The following is a 15,201-nucleotide window of genomic DNA, read 5'->3' on the forward strand; positions in this document are numbered from 1 at the left end:
GGTTTCTGTTTATTAATTTTTTAGAATATTTAGTCCAGTTTTCCAATCATTTCCTATCAGGCAAATCTGGTAACAGTTAACTCCATCATGACTAGAGGTGAAAGTTAAAATTATCTTTTAGAAATACATACTTTTAATGACACTATTATGAGGGAAATAAAATAATTTATAAATCTGTATGTTCATTTGCATAATAGTTTATTAATATGTACTCATAGAAAGGAGACAAGAAGCATGTATATAAAAAAATAATGATTATGGGGATTGGTAGTGAAATTTTTGTTGTCTAGTTTTATTTTGCAACTTTTCAATAGCCATTATGCTTTTATTTTTCAATTAGAAAGATGTTATTTTTTTATGGAAATGTAGTTGATTTACAGTTTTTTAGGTATACAGCAAAGTGATTCAGTTATACATAATTTTTCAGATTCTTTTCCATTATAGGTTATTACAAGATATCAAATATAGTTCCCTGTGGTATACAGTAGGCCCTTGTTTATCTGTTTTATACATGGTAGTGTGTATCTGTTAATCCCAAATTCCCAGTTTATCCCTCCCCCCCTTTCCATTTTGGTAACCTTAAGTTTGTTTTCTATGTCTGTGAGTCTATTTCTGTTTTGTAAATAAGTTCATTTTTATCACTATTTTAAATTCCACATATAAGTGATACCCTATGATATTTGTCTTTCTCTAACTTCACTTAGTATGACAATCTCTAGAAAAATGTTATTTTAAAAGTTCTGTTTGATATAGTATATGGTATGGTCTTTCTGTATCATCCACTTTTTAGTAAGCATTATTAACACGACGTTAAATAAATAAATAGATGCTTATGAATTTCAATTATTAAATTTAGGGAGACTTTCTCTACACGCCACATTTTAAAAGTTGCATCATTGTTAATTTAAGACTTAATAATGGTCATGGACTTCAGAGTTGACAGGAACTTCAAAAGCTCGTCTGGTTCAATTTCTGTAAGTAACTGATGTTTTATGAAGTAAAGTGATTTTGTGGAGGTTTGATAGTTAGTTAATAGCAGAATCAGGACTAATTTCCATTGTAGGGTTTTTTGATACTACTCCAAGCTGCATACTTCTTTGAAGAGGTCTGGAGGTAACTTATAGGTTAATAGGCCATTACTAAATTAAAGATTTAGGGGTTCATTAGAATTAAGTAAGAAAGGAAGCAGGACTAGATGCTACTAGCTATCTACGATTGTAAAACTGGGCAGAAAATTAAGATTTCTGTTGTTGAGCCAAAATTGCAAACACTTCCAGCTAGAATAAGCATGCATTTTTATATTTATAGAGGCACACTTTGGGGGAGTATTTATCATAAATAGGATTTTACTGTGTGAAAATGCACTCATATATATATTTATAACACATTAAATGACTCATTTGTAATTAACAGTATCAGTTTAACACATTTATGTGCAAATGTCATGGAAAGAGTACTTCTAAGTAAGTTAAACATCTGCAATATCATTTGTATTAATAATTTGCTGAGCAAACCTTATCTTCAAATAGCATAAAATAGTAAGCTCTAGTTCAGCTCAGATCAAGATAAGACAAATTCTAAATCAATTTATTCAGAATAAATGAGATTTTTTTAAGGGTAGTAGTGATTCATATTCTGGTGTACCCTTAATTCTCTGTGTAAGTCCCTCTTGTAGCTTCCACACTAAACTCAGCCAAGTCAGGCAAAGGTGGGCAAAGGTAGCCCATTTGGGTCAATCACATTTGCACTCCACCAGCATTTCCACTTCATCAAGAATGCCACAGAATTCTTTTTGTTTTAAAATTATTGATTTATTTATTTATTTTTGCCTGCATTGGGTCTTTGTTGCTGCGTGCAGGCTTTCTCTAGTTGTAACGAGCGGGGGCTACTCTTCATTGCGGTGCGCGGGCTTCTCTTTGCGGTAGCTTCTCTTGTTGCAGAGCACGGGCTCTCGGCATGCGGGCTTCAGTAGTTGCAGCACGTGGGCTCAGTAGTTGTGTCTCGCAGGTTCTAGAGCACAGGCTCAGTATTTGTGGCGCACGGGCTTAGTTGCTCCGTGGCATGGGGGATCTTCCCAGACCAGGGCTTGAACCCGTGTCCCCTGCATTGGCAGGTGGATTCTTAACCACTGTACCACCAGGGAAGTCCCAGAATTCTTGATGAAAGGAGGTAATAATTAGAATTGATTATTCATCTCATCTCAAGATGCAATCAGGATTAATCCTATTATTCTCTTCATCCAAAATTATTTTAATCTTCACAAGAAGCCCAGATTCAGTCTCACCCTCAGACCCCTCCATTGTGCCTATGAGACACATTACTTTTCACGGTAAAATCCCTATATGCTCATCATGATGGGTCTGTGAAAGTATCTTTACCTTCTTCTACCTGAGCATGGATGCTCCCTGAGGACACTGATTCCACAGAAAATGATTCCTTTCGTTTCACACTCACATACAGTTGAGTTGGGGGAAGGGAGTTAGTGTTCTTATTCTTAGTCGCTGCTTCTGGAAGATTGCTTCTTCCTTTTTCCGTAAAATGCGCAGAGACTTTGAATTTTCGTCATGTACTCCAGCCAGATTGTGCAGGGGCACAGGAGTGCCTGCACGTAACTTCCAATCTGACGGGAACGCCGGACCTCTTCTTGCTAAGCCAGAAGCCCTGGCTCAGGGATGCATCCTGTTGAGTGAGGTTCCTGTTTCTCAGGGGCTCAAGGAACCATTCACTTCCAAGTTGACCTTCTGCATGGCAATGTCTGTCCAGAGGGGGTGCTGGGGTGTTTGTTTTTTTCTAAAAACAGAAAAAGAAAAACAAAAGCATCGTATGGGCTGGTGGTTCTGGCTTGTCATGCACAGATGTCTGGGTCCCTCCCCCACTTTCCTCAAATCTTTTACGATCTGGTTTATGGCTGGTCTCTCCAAAACTACCACTATCATAATCTTGGTGATTCTTCACCTCAGATTTTTCCTTCCGTGCTTATTATTCCAACATCTGCACTGGTTCCACAATCTCCAGACATTCCCCTCTCTGACTTCTACTGCCTGCGCTTCAAGCACATTCACTCCAGTATCTAAACTCCAAAAATGTTTGACTCTGCTGGGATTTCCAGGCCACTGACCATTCTTTACCTTATATCCTCTCTTCCTTCCTTACTCAGTTTAGATTCCGTGATCCATCATAGAAATCACTCCTTAAAGCACATCTCTGATTATCTTACCCCTGTCTCTCTTTGTCCTACTTTCTGGTTGAAACGCCAACCCTGGCTAAAATTCAACTCTCCGTTTGTTCTTCACCCGAACAATTGAATATAACTGAAGAAAAACAAACTATGAGACCAATTAGTCTCACTTTCATATGATGACCACAAACCTTACAGAGGCCTTAGGGTTAACCGTGATCGTACTGCATTTTCTTAGTCCAAAGATTGGCCCTCTTCTAGGTGACTCTTTCCCGTTATCTCCAACCAAGCAACACCTCATCATATCTTCACATGTTCAGCTTCTTATTTCAGGAGAAAATAGGAGCAATCTGATGAAAATTCATACAAGTTCCCACCAATAAATATGAAAACCATATATCGCGTCTTTCCATGAGTTACAATGCCATGCCCAGATTTGAGTCCAACTTTTCCACTTGTGTACTAGATCTTATCCCTTCACCTACTAAAGGGCTTTACAGATACACTTACCTCCATTTATCCTATATCATCCATTTTGCCCAATACACTGGATAATTCTCACAAGAACACAAAAATGTGATACATCTTATATTAAACCTTTAATATTACGTGAGGCTGGGTGAAGGGAACATGGGATCTCTGTAATACTTTTGCAGCATCTTGGGCATCAACTGTCATTTCAAGATTAAAACTTAAAAATATAATAATCTTTCGCTTTACCCAAATCTATGTCTAGCTGCACCTTATTTATCTACTCCTTTTATAGTAAATCTCCTATAAAGGACTGTACATACTTACTGTTTCCACTGCTCCTTCAATTCTCCTGAACACACTCCAATGACTTTAGTCCCCACTACTCTGTTGAAACTGATTATGTTAGTGTCTTCAATGGCCACTTTATTGCCAAAGTCAATCCATAATTCTCAGTCCTTATCCCATCCTGCCTTTCAGCATTGTGTGACCCAGCTGACCACCATCTAAAAACTCCAACACACTTTGGCTACCTGGACTTCAGAGATAGAGGAGCAACACTTTTTCTTTTTCTCCATCCTCTTCTCTTCAACTTATTTTGACTAAACTTTGAAGTGCCCAGGCCTCAATCCTCGGATCCCTCTCTCTCCCTTTCTCTCTCTCTCTCCCCCCCTCCCTCCCTCTCTCCCCCCTCCCTCCCTCTCTCCCCCCTACCTCTCTCTCTCTCTCTCTCTCTCTCTCTCATCTCACCCATTTTCTTGACTTCTAGATTCACATCCCCAGTGTCACATTCTCCCCTACACTGCTGACTCTCATTTTTACCACCTACTCCACACTTCCACCTGTATGTCAAATAGACACCTCAAAGTAAACATGTTGATAGGGCTCAGGACATGCTACCCCAAATAGGGCACCTTGACATATTAAATACCTTAAGCCGCAGGAATTTTCTAAAAGGCAGAAGCAGGAAGGGCACTCTGACCTGTTCCCCCCTCCTCTCTTCTCTGAAGGAGGTCATGAAACTCCCACGTGAAAGATACCGTCCCTGTATCTGGAGGAGGGAACACATTCTTATCACCAGGGACAGGGAATTGTGGGCTGAAAAATCTTGCTTTCACAAGATTAGCAAACCTTGTTAAACTAACCTTCATCTTCCTAGCTACCACTTCACCATTTACTACCCCTCACCCAAATGCCTCAGTCTTGTCAGTTCTTCACAAATGGATTGTTTGTTTGTCTGGAAGGTATAAAAGCTTCCTGCTGTGGTCACTTCTTCAGGTCTTCATTGTCTTGTGAAAACTCCCATATCCATAAAAATTTAATACAATGTATATGCTTTTCTCCTGTTAATCTCTTTGTCAGTTTAATTTTCAGACCCAACTGGGGACCCTTAGAGGGTCAAGGAAAGCTTTTCCTCCCCAACAATGTCTAGAGCAGAGCTCTTGATTCATCTGCTCCCTTCCTTACACCCCCAAACTAGCTCTTTCCTCGGTGTTCTCTTCACAGGATGGAGCAGGACCATTTACCAAGTTTGTCAAGACCCAAATCCCGAAGGAATCTTTAATTCAGATGTGCATCTCACCATCCATTCCATTCCGTTAGGAAGTCCTGTGTTCTCTGTCTTCTAGATGAATCCAGAATCAGTCCACTTCTCCCAGCCTGGGTCTAAGCCCCCAGCAGCTCTCTCCTGCACGATCGCGGTGGCCTCCTAGCCAGTGCTCCGGCGGTCACCGGGAGCCCATGCAGACTTTTCTACACAGCGTTCAGAGTGATGCTTTAAACACTAAAGTCATGTCAATCATGATTTAATATCGTATCAATCTTATGTTCCAAAACCTTCTAGTGAAATCCCATGACACTTAGAATAAAATCCAAAACCTTTGTCATAGACTAAAAATACCTGCATAAAAGACTTTTCAGACCTAATTAGCTGCCATCCCCCTTCTTAACCTACACTGCCTCAGTACTGTTCCTTAAACACAGTGGGTACCATTTTGCCTCAGAACCTTTACATTTGTTGTTTCCTCTGCATGGAATGGTCCCTCCTCCCCTCCAGCCCTGATATCTGCATCATCTGTTTCACATATCCTTTTAGATCTTTGCCCAAATATAACCTTATTTGAGGTGGTCAGACCTTTTGGAACTGCTCTCTGTAAAAGACAATACCCTCCCAATCTGGGGTCCCTCTCTTTCTCTACTTTGCTTTATTTCCTTAAGACCACTGATCACAACCTGATATTTTCTCTATTTGTTTTTTATTGTCTTCATCCTCTATTAGAAAGTAAGCTCAATGGGGAATTTTTCTCTTCTGTTCACTGTACTAAAGCTAATGCCTAGGCAGTGCTTAGCGTATAGTAGGTGCTCAAGGAGTATGTTTGGATGACTGATTCACTAATTGAATGAATGAATGAACTTTAAGGCCCAGCTCTACCAGGACACAGTTTACTCTTTACCTGCCTGTTCCCCCACACTTAACATTTAATGAACATCCAAATGCTACGCTGGGCATCAGTGATACAAAAGTAAAAAAACAGTAAAAAATTTATAAACAGACCATAGTAGAGAAAAAGAGAATATTGACATCTATTGAAATAAATGCAACTTGTGATTCATTCTAACAGTGAGACAAGGTACTTGGAAAGCCTAAGGAAAGAGATAACTAACTTAGCCTGAGGAAGGAAGGATTCTAAGAGGAACAAATATTTGGCAAAGGGCAGTTGATGAAGATGATTATAGGATATAAAATCAGAGAAAACAGGATATAAAAAGGCATTCTACGTGCTTGTAAGGGTTGATAGGGTCTCATGATATTTACCATAGTTGGAAAAATAAAGTAAAATCAGTGCTGAAATCTAAGCAGCCAAATATAATTTGGTCTTTGGCCAATTTATATCCTTTTATTCCTTCTTCATCTTCTGCTTGTTATTTGCAGAGACTCGTTTTCAAGAGACCTAATTTGGGAAAATTGATTTTCAGAGTCAGAAAATTTCAAGATCATTTGGAATAAAGACCTAAGAGACATATATATTTAGGATTCCCTTTACCTATAGGTATCTAAATACTGACTTTTTTTTAGATGTCTGTGCTTCCTTAGGGTACCTCGCTCAATGCTTTGTATTTTTTTTTTTATTTTTAATTGAAGTGTAGTTGATTTACAACATTATATTAGTTTCAGGTATACAGCATAGTGATTCAATATTTTTATAGATTATACTCCATTTAAAGTTATTACAAAGTAATGACTGTATTTCCCTGTGCTGTACAATATAGGTCTTGTTGTTTATTTTGTACACAGTAGCTTGTATCTCTTAAACTCAAACCCCTATTTGCCCCTCCCCTCTTTCCTCTCCTCACTGGTATCGACTAGTTTGTTTTCTTTATATATCGTTTTGTTATATACATTTGTTTGTTTTATTTTTTAGTTTCCATATATAAGTGATGAAACAATATTTGTCTTCCTCTTATTTCACTAAGCATAATACTCTCTGGGTCCGTCAACGTTGTTGCAAAGGTCAAAATTTCTTTTTTTTTTTTTTTAACATCTTTATTGGAGTATAATTGCTTTACAATGGTGTGCTAGTTTCTGCCGTATAACAAAGTGAATCAGCTTTACATAAACATATTTCCCCATATCCGCTCCCTCTTGCGTCTCCCTCCCACCCTCCCTATCCCACCCCTCTAGGTGGTCACAAAGCACCGAGCTGATCTCCCCGTGCAATGCAGCTGCTTCCCACTAGCTATGACTTACATTCCATTGTGTGTACACGTGTGTGTGTGTGTGTGTGTGTGTGTGTGTGCGTGTGTGTATACCACATCTTCCTTATCCATTCATCTGTTAATGGACACTTGGGTTGCTTCCGTATTTTGGCTGTTGTAAAGAATGCTGCTGTGAACATTGGGGTGTATGTATGTTTTTGAATTAGTGTTTTTGTTTTTGGATATATACCCAGGAGTGGGATTGCTGGATCATATATATGCTAAAAATAATGTGTTCTATAAAATATAAAGCTCTCTTAAAATTTTGTTAATACTTAGCATGACACATAGTTAAAACAGTAATATTTAGTGAAGTGTGACAATATTTGGAAATATGAACCAAGGTTTTATACCTGTGTTTCCTTATATTACTTAACCTTTCTCCAATTTGAGTACTCAGGCCATTAAGCTCTCAATGCCTTAGGGAAGAGATTTAATATAATACAAGTGAAGGGAAAAAGAGCCATCTCTACCTTTTTATTGCCAAAAGCAAAAGCTTCCAGGGGAGGTGTGGCCCAAACAACAGATTCAAAACACCTCTGAAGAACTCAGAGTAGGGCTCCCTGTCTAGAGACAAATTTTACTTTTCCCAGATTGGGGTGGGAAGCTCGTTAGAAGGAAGCCAGGAGATAGTAAACTGCTGGATTTGTGAGGAACTGCTCTTTCCATTTGGTGCGAGTCCGACACCCACTGCAGAAATGCAGAATCCTAGGTAGTTTTGCAGAGCCAACAGGAGCAGAAACTATGCCCCTGCAGCCTACTACAACAGACAGAGCAAGGGCAGGCATACACACGCTCAAGGGTGACCTACAAGTCAGTAGGGTGTTAATTCCACAGGATTTCCATGGCTAGCGTTATCTGGGAGCAAGAAAACGATGCTCATGCACTAAGGGGAGGCACCAAAATGGCAAAAGGGCTAAAGCCCACCAGGCCTTGAGGTTAGGAATGAGGGACAATGCAAGTCAGCCTTCCAGCCTTACAAGGGACAATGCAAGTCCTGGATGAAGGACCAGAGGGCATGAGGATGTGACAGTGGATACATAGTACAGTGGATAAGCAATTTTAAAACCAGTGACCAGATCAGACCTCCCCCACCCTCAACCTTTGATCTCCTCTTAAAGAACTAGAACCAAAATGAAAACTGAGGACAACTGAGGTTAAAAATAGAAAGTGAATTCAGTGACAGAGAAGGAAAGGAAGTTCTACTTCATACGCCTTTGAGTTGTGGGCTAAGAATTGGACTTGCTACATTTGTTTTCACACACACACACACACACACACACACACACACACACACACCACCCCCCACCCCTCCCATAAGCAAATGTCTAAACGTTTATAAGTCGTGTCTGTTACAAATCCAAACATACAATCATCTCTTACTTTGGGAATTGAGCACAAAGGGTAGTAGGGATTTCCTCAACTTGGCTCATTCATAATCTTTTTAAATCTACATGTTCTTGGTGATATTTGAGAAACAGTCAATGTTTTTTGACAGAGAAACTCACTAGAGTGGATACAGGAATGCAAAGGGCCTCCAAATGTTTTCCTCTTAAATGAGTTTTAGGCACTTAATTTATATAAAAATGGTATGAGACCAACTGAGAAGACAGGTCTAACTTGCCGTCACAAAAAAAAAATTTTTAAGTTCCCAGAGCTAAGATCCTACTTAAAATACAGACCATCGAAGATTGAAAGCATTTGTCAGGCTTTAGGAGAAACATATTTGAGTGTTTGAAGAGCTTTAGCGTATTATTATTACTAACAATGCAGCATTTGAATGCTGATCTCAGAGAAGCCATCCACTTGGCAAACAAATCAGCAACTCCCATTTCCAGAGCAGCTGAGATGAGTGTCAGTTCCCTGACGAGGCAGATTAGTTTCCCGTGAACACGTCATTAAAGCCAGCTCTGTATGCAACACGCAATGTCTCGGCAATCAAAGATCTGTGGCGTCCCGAATATGGAAGAGCAGCAGCTAAGATACAGTTTACTCCTTACTGAAGGAAAAGTGATCACCCAGGCACAAAATCCTGTGGGAAAGAAAACACGCAGGACGGGGCCGCCTGAGGTTTTGAGTCACTTGCTTTTATCGTATTTCTTGGGACTCGGCTGCTGTGTTTTGTATTTCCCTTGAGATTAGCTGGGACGGACCACTGGGGAGATTTGGAAGGTGTCCTCTAAGTATTTATGCAGAAAAGCATGGAAATGTCAAAAAAGTCAAATGGTTTTTATGTGCTTCTTGCATGTTCTCATACAGTGCCTTAATTTAAAATAGCATCTACTGCACAGTATGCAATGTATTAACCAGCTGGAATCTATGGTCCTTGAGATTGAGAGAAAAGAGGCAGCCACATGAAAACTGAGAAGAATAGAAGCCTAGTGTGTTGCCCATCCAACAGAGAGCTGCCTGGGGATACTTTATCAGAGGGGTCCATGAAGCTCTATGACCACGGATGAAGTCCCCCAAGAAAAGCCACACTGTGGCTTTCACTACGTTTTGTGTCTTTCATGCAGAGGATCACATTTGTTGCTGTGATTCAGTGCACTCATTGCTCTGTCATTAGAAAAAGGATTTCGGAGTAGCTCTTATACTTGAACTCTCTAATTCACTGTTATGTGATAATCTATAACCAAGTTATTGGGAAAAGGAGGGGCTCTAATTTATTGAATACCTGGTATCAGTCAGATCTCTTGCTAAATATTTGCATGTGTTAATTCCTTAAGCATCTGAAGTAGATATTGCCTCCTGCTTACAGATAAGGAAAATGGGGTTAAGAATGTTCCTGGTCACAGAACCAAAAAAATAACAATGCTGAGTCTCAAAGGCAGGTCTTTTGGACTCCAAAGTCCTTGTTTGTGTTACTGTGCTGCGTTCTTCCTTTTCTGAAAGACAGAGTAGTAGTAAATATCATGCTAACCTTAACAGCAGAGACACCGAGTTGAGGGGAATATGTATACCTTGCGGTGCAGCGTTAGATGAGCTCTGTGGGAAATCAGACACATGCTCATTTCCCAGGAGCCCCACTGCCAGCACCCCCTGCCTGGTGGGTTGATATCTCTTGTCCAGATTGTTCAGAGGAGCTAATATTATCCCTTGAGCAGGCCTCACAAGTTACCAGCTGAAAAAGGAACAGAAAACAAATCTACTGAACATTTAAACACAAAACTAACAGAGGAATAGGCATCAGGGACTCTCTGTAAAAGGAAATTACACCGAACTAACCTCTGTCAGTTCTTGGAGTAGGTAAATAAAATGCAGATAAGGGAGAACAAGGGACCCTAGCTGGAAATGGATTTGAGGCTTTCAAAAATCTGTCTCCAGTGAGAACTGTTGGGCAATAGAATTACCATAAGTCCTGCGGCCTATTTTGCCATGCCTAGGGAGCCTTAGCAAAGATGGAAGCCAGTGGAGGAAAGAAAGAGATACTTCATATAATGGAGAAATGTGAGTGGTATGGTACCCCAAGGATTAATGCTTGGAAAAACTTTACTTTTAAAATTTTATGCATAATCGTAAGGAATAAAAACTCCACATCGCACACAACAACAGATTCTAATTTGAAATACTAAGATAACAAGCTGGCGAATTTCTCCAAATCATGTGAATGGGCTGGAAGACGAGAGATGAATTTGAAGTAACTAACATCTATTCAGTCATTCACGTTTTAGGTTTGAGGCCAGACACTAGAAATAAACAAAAGGTTCCAGCAACAAATTAATTCATGACGCTTGGTTTGTAAGTACAACATTGTGATCTGTGGTGCCAGCTAATTTGAATAAAGTGGATAAAAGTTTCTTTCTCTAAAGGGTATAAAGTATAGATACAAACAAAGAACTATAATACAACACGGTAAGTATAAGGACAGATACGCACAAAGAATGCTTTAGCACAGGGCTTCTCTGCCGTAGTATTACTGGCATTTTAAGGTGGATAATTTTTAGTTGTTGGGGACCATCCTGTGCCTTGTAGATGTTTAGCAGCATCTCTGGCCTCTGCACAACAGATGCCAGCGGCAGCGCCTCCCTACCAAATTTTGACAACCAAAAACGTCTCCAGACATTGCTAGATGTCACAAAGGAGGCATGTGAAATTGCTCTCCCTTGAGAACCTCCATTGCTTAGCCGTTTGTACAAGGGGCATCTAACTCAGCCCTGAGATGATTGTGGGGAGGGGGAAATCCAGGGGGAAAGAGAGGGGTCGGAGGCTGGAGGAAGGCTTTTGGAGGTGATGCCTAAGCAAAGGTGTTGAGAGCGAGTAGGTGGTAGCCCGCCAGAGGGAAGACATACGAGATCAGAAGCATTCCTGAAAGCAGAAGGTAAAGAAAACTCCGGTTCCTCAGTTTGGAAATTCAATTTGCTCTACTTTGTTGGACATTTATTGAGCACCTACCATATGCCAGGTGCTCAGAAGACAAATGTTCAAATGAGCTCCCAGCCCAGTTAAGCGATCCCCAGTCTCAACATCTCCCCACACTTGTGTATTGTAATGTTGTGATTGTCTGTGGGGTTTGTCTTACATAATTTGTTACTAATACTTCATTTTAAAAAGTGTTCGGTAGTGGTCTACTATTACCAATAAGTTATCTCTGGAGTGAAATCATTTTCATTCCCTGGCTTTCTGATATTTGTTTTGAGTGATGGGTAAAGGGGTGGTGTTCAAGGAAGGCTATCTTACTGGGAAACATGGTTCATCCTAAATTTGCCTCATTTATGATACAGCTCAGAGATGGTTGCCCGAGTGCTTATTATTAGTTTTGGTGGACAAAAGCCTGAAATCTATTTAAATTAGGGGAAAGAGAGAGACAACTAAAACAGAGTGTGATAAAACAGAAATAGACTTGCAGACATATTATAGAAAACAAACTTATGGTTACCAAAGGGGAAAGTTGGGGGGGAGGGATAAATTAGGAGGTTGGGATTAACAGATACAAACTACTACTATATATAAAACAGATAAACAACAAGGACCTACTGTATAGCACAGGGAACTGTATTCAATGTAATAACCTATAATGCAAAAGCATCTGAAAAAGATATATAACTGAATCACTTTGCTGTACACCTGAAACTAATGCAACATTATAAATCAACTATACTTCAATAAAAATAATAATTAGTTAAAATAGAGTATGGGCAGAAGATCTAAATACACATTTCTTCAAAGAAGACATACAGATAGCCAATAGGCACATGAAAAAATGCTCAACATTGCTAATTATTAGAGAAACGCAAATCAAAACTACAATGAGGTACCACCTCATACTGGTCAGAATGGCCATCATTAAGAAGTGTACAAACAATAAATGCTGGAGAGGGTGTGGAGAGAAGGGAACCCTCCTACACTCTTGGTGGGAATGTAAATTGGTACAGCCACTATGGAGAACAGTATAGAGATTCCTTAAAAAGCTAAAAATAGAGTTACCATGTGATCCAGCAATCCCACTCCTGGGCGTATATCCACAGAAAGCCATAATTCGAAAATATACATGCACCCAAATGTTCACTGAAGCAGTATTTACAGTAGCCAAGACGTGGAAGCAACCTAAATGTCTATCAACAGAGGAATGGATAAACAAGATGTGGTACATATAGACAATGGAATATTACTCGGCCATTAAAAAGAATGAAATAATGTCATTTGTGGCAACATGGATGGACCTAGAGATTATCATACTAAGTGAAGTAAGCTGGACAGAGAAAGACAAATACCATATGATATCACTTATATGTGGAATCTAAAAGTGACACAAATAAACTTATTTACAAAACAGAAATAGACTCACCAACAGAGAAAACAAACTTATGGTTACCAAAGAGGAAAGGGAGTAGGGATAAACTGGGAATTTGGGATTAACATATACACACTAGCATATATAAAATAGATAACTAACAAGGACCTACCATATAGCACAGGGAACTATACTCAATATTTTGTAATAACCTATAAGGGAAAAGAATCTGAAAAAGAATATATATATATTATATATATATATACACACTTGTATAACTCAATATCACTTTGCTGTACACCTGAAACTAACACAACGGTATAAACCAACTATACTATAACAAAAAAGAACTTATACCCCACTAAAAAAAAAGTGTGATAAACTCACCCACATATTTTTGACAGTTTTTATCTTGTTTTTATCTCTTCTTTTGGTTTCTTTGGTATCATCTTTCCTAGTTTTCCTTCTTCCTCTTCAACCATTTTCTATCTTAGTCTCTCTTGGCATTTTCTGTGGTTCTGGTCTGTGTTCAGCACGTGATTTTTTGAGAGCCCACTGTGTGAGGCTACTATTTTAGGCAGTTTTGGTGTTGCTCAGGGATGCCTGCATTTACGAATCTACATTAGTGGCTCAATAACTTGGGGGTGAGATGGAAGCTGTGAAAAATGTGTCTATTTTGTTTTGGTGGTGTTGCTGCCCCCCTCACACTCACTGGGGTGATCTTGCGGCCACACTCAAACCCATGGCAGGAGGGAAGAGCTTCTGATGAGGGGCATATGCCTTAAGCTTCCAGAATATTGGGCAAAACAACAACAACAAAAGAGGTTTAGAATCCTAATTGTTTGAAATATGCTTCTAGAACAATCATCCAAACCTGTGGCTTCAAATACCACCTACACCTTGCTGACTGACTCTCTGACTCATCCAGACCTTCCCAAGCCCCAGAACCATCTCTACATGCTCTGGGATGTCCCCCAGGTACCACTGCAAACTGAGCACATCTGGAAATTCATATATTATTTATTACCCAAATCTCCTGTCTCCTCCTGCAGTTTCTACATCAGTTAAAGTCACAACCCTCCATCTAGTACCTCAGCCAGAGATCTGCTCATCTGACATTCCACCCTCCGTTGTTCCTACTTGTCACTCATCGAGAGCTGAATATTCTATCTTCTTAATATATTTTCTGTCTTCATATCCTCTCTTTCTCTTTCTCATTGACTTATTTTTTAAAAATCCAGACTGCCTTTGCTCTTTTGGTCTTCTACATGGTTCTCATAGAATAGTCAGATCAAGTCGCATCCCAGCTTAAAACCTTAAAATTCCGTATTTCCCTATAGCTGTAAAATAAATCGATCCTTGCCACCCAAATTCTCTTACATTTTGTCATTCCTATCATATATCTGTCTGTCTTCAACACCAAGACCACAAACTTAGCCCAAATCACTGTCATATCTTGCCTGGGCAAATAAAGCCTCGCTTTTGTTTTCTCTGTGGTCATGCTTGTCTCATAATCTGTCCTCCACATGGTGCCCAATGTAATCATTTAAAAATATCATCCCTCTGTAAAACCCTTAATAGCTTCTCTGTGAACTAAGGACAAAATACAGTCTTTAACTTGCCCACAAGTCGCTGCTTGGGCCAGCCCCTCCCAGCCACCCAATCTGACCTGCGTTCCCTCTCCTGCTCCTCAGGATACTACAGCCACAATGATTCCCTTCAGGTCTGCAAATGTGCCTCTGGTTGCTTCTTTCCCCAGGGTCTTCCCACACACTGTTTTCTCTGCCTAAAATACTCTTCCCTCCACGTTTTCCCCAGCTAAGTCTTACTCATCCTTTGGGTATCATCAGACCACATAACTTGTGGTTTTTCAAAAATGCTGGGCTATTTATGTCACCATTCCTTGCTTTTTTCTTTTTTTTTTTTTTTTTTCATTTGAAATAGTCTTTCTCCCACCCGACATCGCATTACTCTGTCCTAAAGAACTTGGTTCATTAGTTTTCTCATTTGGGAACACTTTCTGGAAACCTTAGGCTGACACAGATATCCCTCCTCCGTGATCCTG

General features: G+C 39.7%; 1 long non-coding RNA gene across 2 annotated transcripts; it reads right to left on the bottom strand.

Annotated features, from left to right (window-relative positions):
* Window positions 1-1,844: 1,844 nt before the first annotated feature.
* On the bottom strand, window positions 1,845-14,903 carry LOC130704857 (uncharacterized). 2 transcript variants are annotated; one of them, XR_009005357.1, is made up of 3 exons: window positions 14,806-14,903; window positions 5,232-5,432; window positions 1,845-2,790 (listed from the first exon to the last, which is right to left on the bottom strand). It is a non-coding gene; the product is annotated as an uncharacterized LOC130704857 (long non-coding RNA). The 2 variants fall into 2 exon arrangements; XR_009005355.1 differs by lacking the exon at window positions 14,806-14,903 and adding an exon at window positions 13,524-13,647.
* Between the last annotated feature and the right edge of the window lie 298 nt (window positions 14,904-15,201).

Source organism: Balaenoptera acutorostrata, chromosome 1 (genome assembly GCF_949987535.1).
Source record: "Balaenoptera acutorostrata chromosome 1, mBalAcu1.1, whole genome shotgun sequence".
NCBI classification, from domain to species: Eukaryota; Metazoa; Chordata; class Mammalia; order Artiodactyla; family Balaenopteridae; genus Balaenoptera; species Balaenoptera acutorostrata.